The sequence below is a fragment of the Lytechinus variegatus genome, chromosome 15 (assembly GCF_018143015.1).
Source record: "Lytechinus variegatus isolate NC3 chromosome 15, Lvar_3.0, whole genome shotgun sequence".
Taxonomy (NCBI): Eukaryota; Metazoa; Echinodermata; class Echinoidea; order Temnopleuroida; family Toxopneustidae; genus Lytechinus; species Lytechinus variegatus.
Window position 1 is genome coordinate 2,762,501 of NC_054754.1, and position 9,700 is coordinate 2,772,200.

Below are 9,700 nucleotides of genomic sequence, written 5' to 3' on the forward strand. Positions count from 1 at the left end.
CCAGTTACGTTTCACTCAAATTTCGGAACGAATTTTCCGTGTGAAAGGTCCGATGATTCTATAGACGAATTGCACTCATCATTACGGTTTATTTCCAATTCGTCTTAAATGCTTTAAATCGTCCAATTGCCAACTCGTCTACTATCATTTGGTCTACCATCAATTCGTCCAATATTCACATGGTCTAATTTCATCTAGTCTTATGTCATTCCGTCTACTAACCAGTTGGTCAAATAGCCATTCAGTCCATATACCATTTTGGTCTAATTGGACTAGGTGTTAAATTGGGCAAAAAGAATAAAAATGAAATGGATATTAGACCAACTGGGTATGAGACGAAATGGTTGTAGACGAAACGGTGATTAGACGAAGTGATGATTGGACAAATTGGTTAATGGACCAAATTGTTGTTAGACGAAATGTTGATGGACGGAATGGCATTAGACTAAATGAAAGTAGACCATGTGGTGAGTAAACGAGTCGGCACTTTACCATCATTACAATGATGATTCAAGATTCACGTTTGAAAATGCTCTAAGTCGGGGCCCTAAGACATATTTTTTGGCTTAGAGGCTAGAGAATGCTACCGAAAATGTTTTTGATCGTATGATGTTTTGAATAATGTACTTTCTTTCATAATTATATCAGTTATACAGAATTCAGTAAAGCATTCACGCATTAAGATAACATGAAATATGAAAACAAATGATATGCATATTTACGGTATTTCTTCTTTCTTCAGGTTGTGGTTGGCAAAACTTTTACGTAATTTTACGTGATATTTTGTTACTTATAACATGAATTGAATTGAATTTATTACAGAACGTCACTGGCAATTGCCAACATTTTGTTCAAAACAATAAATGCAAAATGAAACGAAACAAAATATACAATGCATAACATGTATAAGACGATTGTGCATTGATATGACCTTAATAAATGGATTGGAAATTAGCATGGCTGTTCTGATTTTGTATTTTCTCCCCCTCCCCCTCTCTCGATCCCCGTCCATATCACTCCCCCCCCCCCCCCTCTTGACAACATCTATTCTATCTCTCGCTCTCTCTTTCTATCACTTGTCATGTAGGCCTCTAATAGAGGCCCTCAGTAAAGTGTTCCAATATTTTCTTTTTTGGTCGGATAGGGGGACCTCCTTGGTTCGGTGGGGGGGGGGGGGGGTTCTATTGAAAACGAGAGAGGAAAAGGATAGCAATTAAATATGAAAGTGAGAGCGGTGCGTCCCAGAAAAAAAATGTAAACTAGAATTATCAATGATTTATCATAACTTAGTCATGAATAAAATAAACAAATTGCATATCATCGTAAAGCTTAGAATATTCGCTCATGCATCATCTTTTAAAGTAAAAATCTACCTTTCTGAGGCCGCCATTGACGGGCAAAAAGAACATTTCTGCTATGTAGTAAAGCATTTTTGTTTTCATGAAATCACTTTACAACGAATTGGTAGGCTTTTCTCTATAAGGTACATAATTATAATGAAGTGCTGGGACATCACTGGCGTACCTACGGGGGGGGGGCAGTCTGCCCCCCGACAAGCCACCACCCAGGCAAAGGATGTATCCCTGCCCCCCCCCTGACAAGCTTGAAAGACCTTTTTTGCCCCCCCCCCCTGACGAGCTTGAATACCTCTTCCCCCCCTCCCGTGACAAGCTTGAAGACCTTTTTTTTGCTTGTCAATTTTTTTTCTGGGACGAAATCCTTTATTTGTGATTGATAACCTTTTTTTTGGCTTGTCAAACTTTTGGCGGACGGTTTTGCCCCCCCCCCTGTGGAAAATCATAGGTACGCCACTGTGGGACATCGAAGCCTCTACCACACATTACACACCATTTTTTCCGTATTTTGCCTAATTATGGGAAATCTGCCATTTTCGAGCCCCAATTCAGGCAAAAGCTGCTTCCGCTGAAAAGCAAGCAACATAAAGCGTCTTAAAATTACTTTTAGACAACAGAGTACTTCTTTCTCTATCAGCTGCATATAACGAAGTGTTAGAAAATCGAGGCTTACCTCCCTCAGGGGTCTGCCGAAGATACCCATCCCTTTTTCGCATTTTGCCTATTTAGTGGAAAATCTGCCGTTTTGGAGCCCCCATTGAGGTAAAAAGCAGTTTCCGCTGTAAATCAAACCACTTAAATCGTCTTTTAACTACTTGGAGACACAAGAGTAGTTATTTCTCTATCAGTTGCATATAACGAAGTGTTAGGAAATCGAAGCTTATCTCCCTCAGGGGCCTGCCGAAGTTACCCACCCCTTTTTCGTATTTTGCCTATTTATGGAAAAATCTGCCATTTTGGAGCCCCACTTCAGGCAAAAAGCTGATTCCGCTGTAAAGCAAGCCACATAAATCTTATCAAAACTATATGGAGATGAAAGAGTACCCCTTCTTCTATCATGTACATAATAACGAAGTGCTAGAAAATTGAAGCCTACGCCCTCAGGGACCTGCCAAAGTTACCCATCCATTTTTCGTATTTTGCCTTTTTATGAGAAGATCTGCCACCTTGGAGCCCCCATTGAGGCAAAAAGCTGCTACCGCTGTAATTCAAGTCATCTAAACCAGCTTTAAAAATTACCTGGAGATAAAAGAATACCTTTTCTATCAGCTACATATAAGAAAGAGCTTGGAAACTGGAGCCTATTCCCTCAGGGTGCTGCCGAAATTACCCCCTTTTCCGAATGTTGCCTATTTATGGGAAAATCTGCCGTTTTGGAGCCCCTATTGAGGTAAAAAGTTGTTTCCGCTGTAAAAGCAAGCCACTTAAATCGTCTTTTAACTACTTGGGGACCCAAGAGTAGTTCTTTTTCTATCAGTTATCATATAAGGAAGTGCTAGGAAATCGAAGCCTACCCCCTCCGGGGCCTGCCGAAATTACCTACGTAACTAGGTACCTTTTCGTATTTTGCATATTTATGGAAAAATCTGCCATTTCGGAGCCCCATTGAGGCAAAACTATTTCTGTTGTAAGCAAGCCACATAAATCGCCTTAAAACTATATGAAGATTGAAAACTATTTTTTGTCTATCAACTACATACATATAAAGAAGTGCTAGGAAACTTGGGCCTACCCCCTCAAGGGGCTGCCAAGATTACTCCCCCCTTTACGAATTTTGCCAATTTACGGGAAAATCTGCAATTTTTGGAGCTCCATTGGGGCAAAAAGCTGTTTCCGCTGTGAAGCAAGCCACTTAAATCGTCTTTTAACTACTTGGAGACACAAGATATAAGAGTACTTCTTTCTCTATCAGATACATACAAAGGTGTGCTAGAAAATTGGAGTCTACTCCCTCAGGGGGCTGCCAAAATTACCCACCCCTGTTCCGTATTTATGGAAAACTCTGCCATTTTGGACCCCTAATGAGGCAAAAAGCTGTTTCCGCTTTAAAGCAAGCCACTTAAATCGTCTTAAGACTATCTGGAGACAAAGTACTTATTTTCCTATCAGCTGCATATAAGGAAGTGCTAGAAAATCGAAGCCTACTACCTCAGGGGCCTGCCAAAGTTACCCACCCCTTTTTCGTATTTTGCCTATTTATGGGAAAATCTGCCATTTTGGATCCCCTATTGGGCATTTTCACGGTAACTGACGTTACATGGCACAGGTTTACACACTTTTCATTGTGTGTATGATTATCTCTTAAACAACAAAGGATGGGAGTTTGCTTTTAAGCGAATTCCCATCATTTGTTGTTTTAGATATAATCATACACACACAATAAAACGTGTGTAAAATTGTGCCGTGTAACGTCAGTTACCGTGAAAATGCCCTATTGAGGCAAAAAGCTGTTTCCGCTGTAAAGCAAACCATCTAAATCGTCTTAAAACTACTTGGAGATAAAAGAGTGGTTATTTCTCTATTAGCTACATATAAAGAAGTGCTATGAAATCGAAGTCTATCCCCTCTGGGACCTGCCAAAGTTACCCAACCCTTTTTTCGTGGTTTTTTTTTGCCTATATATGGTAAAATCTGCCATTTTGGAGCCCCCATTGAGGGAAAAAGCTGCTTCCGCTGTTTCCGATACAGCAAATATGCCATTTTGCTCCAATGGGGATGCCAAAAGACGATTTATCCAAATACAAGTACGAAAAAGGCTGAGGTAACTTTTGAAAGGTCCCTGTAAAAACAGGCTTTAAATTGCCATATTGCAATAAATCCAAATATCTCTTCAATAATTTGCAGGAGATCAATAAAAATAAAAATCTGCTTCACTAAAATATGTGTTAAGTCAACTCCTAGGTCATTTGCATCACAAGTTCATGCCCTTTCTTATTCTACTTGCTTGCTCTCCTCTGTATTTACTTCTACTCTCTTCTCTTCCCTTCTCTTAGCCATTCCTTTTTTTAATTGTTGTTTACTCATGGTTTTAAAGGTATCCCGATTTCCGACAAAGGCACCTACTCTCTGGGTTTTTACGCATTCTTCCATGTTCAATTTATGTACTGTATTTTACATTCATTGTTTTCTCTACTGTATTAATGATATTATTGATGTGTGTATCATACATGAAAATTGATTAAATGTCAATTGGAATAAAATAGACGTTCAATGGAATCGAAATTTAGTGAAATAATACAAGAAAAAAAGCTGCGACATTCCTTCAATTAGTTTAGTCATTTCGGATGAACTGGAAAACTGAGTACTGTATATCACATTCATCTGAGAATTGAACTTGATCATCATAATTTGCAATGTAAACTTAGTTTGAAAATTATCACGAAATAGAGATTTTCACTTTGAAATGTTTGTCGTATCACTGAGCCTATCATCCAGCATCATATCATTTTGATCCTTGTTATTCAGGTGGCGGAGACCATCATACTTATTGGGGATGGGGTGGAATTGTTATAAACAAAAACTATGAGGGGGAAAAACGACTTGGAAACATTTACATTTTATGATGTTCATTAATGAATACTGCTGTAAAAAATGGGAAGCTTGGGGCTGTTGACCCCTAAACAAATTTCAAAATAAAAAAAGGGAAGTTACAAGGAAGAAAAGGAAAAATTATTTTTTCTGGATAATAATTATGCCATAATCTGTCCAAAAAGAACACATTGGTGTATTAAAAACGTAATATTTGGCTCAATCGCTTCGGTCACACACAGTTCCTTAGAGATTATGCCCCATACTCCATGTCTGGGCCAATCATTTTACCTTTTGAAAGCGGGATCCTCCGCCAGAGGTTATGAATTTGGTTTGGATCAGATTATATCGCCAGTATAAAGTAATTTTAATTGATTTAGGCAGCGTTGGATCCCAATGTAACGGCACTACAAGATTGTGAAAAGTAGCCCATATATTGTAGTTAAAACATGTCTGAAATGTTTCAAAATATTGCCAAAATCTTCATTTTGTTATGAACAACGTATATTTAATCCTACTGTAGTTATTAGAGGCCTCATGTTTAACAACACAAAATCACTTTATCGTATCAATTTTTTCATATCTACTTGAGATAGAAGTGGATATTGGCCATGGATGTATTCCTATTTTGAAGGTTTGATATCTAAATTTTACTTTCAAATGTTTTGTAACGTTAAAACTGTCCCCCAGCAACATTTTGATACATGAATCACATATTTATGGCATATACAAGCGGAGATACGCCAACTTACATTTCACCTAACATTAAAGATGATTGATTTTTCAAATTTCTTGCTATTTTACATCGCTCTTTAAATTCGACTGTAGAAAAATAGTGATACCACAATTTGAGACTACTACCTACCTAGCAGTGATCTAGAGGGTCCATACTAACTACCTTTGGTATCAAACCTTTTCTGAGTGGGTTGTACGAACTCATTTTTCACAGGTCCTTGCTCCCGGACGCGTCCCGGACTATCAAAAGAAAAAGAAAATAACTGTATAAACATCTTGACCCGGCAACCTGTATTTGTATTATTGTTTGATTATTGCTTCTTTTTGTATCAATCCAATGCAGGTTTAGGTTACATGTTCATCATTCTGCCGTCTCATTCCTGTGTCCCTGACTATTTTCCTGATCATTTCGAGATTGCAACGGGTATCTTTTCATCAGGTTCAAGCGTCGGTGTCATGTTAATGCCGTTGATTTTTGATGCCATAATCTATTCATACGGATGGAGGGGCGGTCTCCTAATTCTTGGTGCGTTTACCACTCATTTTATTCTCATCGGCTTGTTACTACAAACAACCGACCAAAAACACCCGAGACAAGACCATCTCACTCATCGCGATGCCGAAGACTTTGGTCATAGCAATGCCAACTTTGAAATGGATTCTGTTGGTGAGAAAACTACTGAGAGCGAAGCCTCTGTGCATGGCTGGTCTGATGATATGGTTCGCAGTTCAAACTCTACTCCACAAATAAGAACAGGACTTCCTTCGAAGTCAACCGATGATAAAATCAAAATAGATAATGGGGAGCTTGGTAATTGTGATAGCCACCAGCCAACGACACTTGTCAATGATATTTCTACAGTAAGAACAAAGACAAAGTCGAAATTCCCTTTTGAAGATGAGAATAAAAAAGTTTCTACGCCTAGTCTGAACGTGGACGAGGTCGTTAATGACGGCGAAAATAACAAGAAATGTTCTTTTCACACTCTCTCGTCCCCCGTAAGGTTCTTCAAAAAGCATCCCCTCATGATCACAGTTTGTGTTCAAGTGTACATTTTTGCTCTTACCTACGGTACCTGGCTTCTGTTCACCATCCCCAACGGTCAAGCCAAAGGCCTAACTGACCTGAGGGCTGTCCAACTCTCAATCGCAGGTGGAGTTGCCAACTTTTTCGGTCGATTCTCTTGTGGCTTCATCGACTCAAGAAACGTCGCACGAATCGAAGTTTGGTACATGTTTGCGAATATCGTTTCAGCAATTGCATTCTTCGTGAACTATGTGGCTGATTCCTTTTGGTTCCTGCTGATTCTCTCTCTAGTGTTTGGAATTTCGATCGGTTTCAAAATTCCTGCACAATTTACTCTTGTGATGAATGCTGTAGGAGAGAAACGCTTCAAAACAGGGCTTGGGATACTCTATGTGTGCAGTGGCTCGTCCTTCCCATTCCTTGGTTTTGTTGTAGGTTTGTACAGGAATTCTAGAGTTTTCACACCACGACGTAGATGGAATTAAAGAACACGATAAATGTATTGAAAATGTTAGTCAAATGACAATGAGAAGAGCTGGGAGGTCTTTGTCGAAAATGGGTGAACCGGAAAATCAGTTCCGTCCTCAGTTTCGGAGCTGCAAATATGTCTTTTGTCCAGAGTGTTAATATAACTCATATGACTCGCCAATTTTCGACAAAGTCTTCTTTCTTTCTCTTTGTCATGAAGGGCTTTTGTCAATGCATTTTCTATGTTCTTTGAAAGCGTTCTGCGTCGCGAAAATTCCCTATTTATTGTAATGATACTTATTGTGCAGTCACACCATCGACTCCAAATCGATCGATGGTATGATACTGGAAATAATGTAACAGCTTTATTCGATCTGGGATCGATTTCGCCGGAGTGACCGTGGCATAAGAGAGAGTAAAATGTATCCTGCAACAATAATACATAAGATTCAATGTTCAAATTTTGGATAATTTTTTTTCTATGCTATTTATTAGACTATGTCCCTTTTCTTGATGATCAGAATAATAATTGATGTTTACCAGAATCAAATGAATAAATCAAATAAAAAAGAAATATGCATGTGTCAGGAAAGAAATTTAATACAATTGTAATGTTTAAATTGAGTTCAAACATGTGCTTAGCATTTATTGTTTATGTTTCAATTGATGTTTCAATGTACATATGTTTTGGATGTTTCAAAGGCAAGCGTTGGAAACGTTTGATACCCCCCTATAGTACAAAATCAAGTGGATGCCATATTTTGTTCAAGTGTTAAAAATATTTCGTACTGCAAAGCATCTTCATACAGGTGTCGTAAATAGTTAATACTGTGCTTTAGCATGGATGAATATATAAGTATACAAATGCACAGGAAGTCCCTTGTTATTAAAAATGTGTTGCTTTATGTACTCATCTGTCATTGAAATTCTTTGAATTACTTAATAGATATTTCACAGTTAGTCCTAGTAACGGTAGGGTATATTAGGAGGTTAATTTTAGTAATTCGAGGAGAACCACCTAAGCCAGAATAGACTACAGATGTTCGTGTAGGCAGTTTTAAGTTATAACTGAGGGACTACGTCGGTGACGAGATAACGACCCCAGCTGCCGCCGGTTCTCCACCGACATGATTGGTCAAAATTCATGTCATCATTGGGGGCTCGATCTCGTCCACTAATTCGTTGAAGCCACATCTCTCTTATCTGGGGGCTACTCATCGAGGGGTAACACAGTCTGCGGAGGCCGAGGCCGAGTGGAGAAGAGACATCGCAACCTGCGGAGGCCAGGAACTGGACCGACCACCAGGGCCGAGTGGGGCATGTCAGACCAGATAGGATGATGGGGGCTCACATCAACGATTACCGTTAAGTTAAGTTAAGTTATATTTTGTTATCCATAATCCACATCTATGTATATTTTCTTGTACAATTATTGTCAAAGAAATCAAAAGAAACATTGAAAAGGTTTAATTAAATCTTTCATAACTGTAATCCTCAGTTTGTACGTATTCCTTATTTGGTGTCAAGCAGCAGTAGTTAAATAATTAAAAAAAGTCACTCCCCACGTGGCAGCCACTATATAGTGATATGATTTTACTACATAGTTCAGTACATTTCAAATTATCGACTAAAATCATACCCTGAATGAATTTAATGATTATTATTACAAAACCAATTTGCACGATAAATAATAATTAGAATGATTCCCTATTTGCCCTTTAAATAATATATTCATTCAGTGCCATTTCAGTGCTTATGGTTTTTGTACAATTTTCAGTGTCGTAAATAATTACCTGTCTTTATGAACAGTTTTTGTTGATTTATGTCAAACCCTTTGGCATGTTGGAGAGAAAAGAGGTCACTTCATAATGAATGGGACACCACACAGATATAGTGTTATTTATACGAGCGACATGTTCCTGTTTTTCTCCCCCCCCCCATCGACCTATGGTCTCATTTTATCACCCCAAAGCCATATTTTTATTCGTTATGATTATAATCCTTTCAAGATAACATATTGCATTAAAGAAATGAAATGTTTCAGAAAATAGAGAAACCTGAAATCTTGACAAAAATATTGTCATATCCGATGTCTTTTCAAATAAAATCATATCTCAAGCTGAATTATTGTCATATGCGATTATTGTCATATTCAAATGGAAATCATATCTCAAACTAAGTCTCAAGCAAACAGGTCGTCAACTTATTTCAGTATTAATCGCTAGAGGGTATTCATTTGTCTCGCAATCTACTGTGGTCAACAAGGAAATTCGTGATCACTCTCGCAAAAAGTGTTCACTAGCTTACAAGTTCACGAGCTTTCGAGTGCCGCTGCAACTCTTTATCAAGTGACAAAGATTGTGTGTATTTGAGTTTTGTCAGACGTGTATCAATCAGATATGATTATTTACGTCTGGGACCGACCTTTAACGTCACCATCCGAAAGACGTGACCAGGGCTCGAACCTCGAACCTTTGCATCAATTTGTAACTTCCCCACATAGCTTGGATTACAGGCGCACGCCACAACGCCCAGTTGTTGACAAAGATTGTCCGATATCGTACTCTATTTATACTAATCTCCAAGA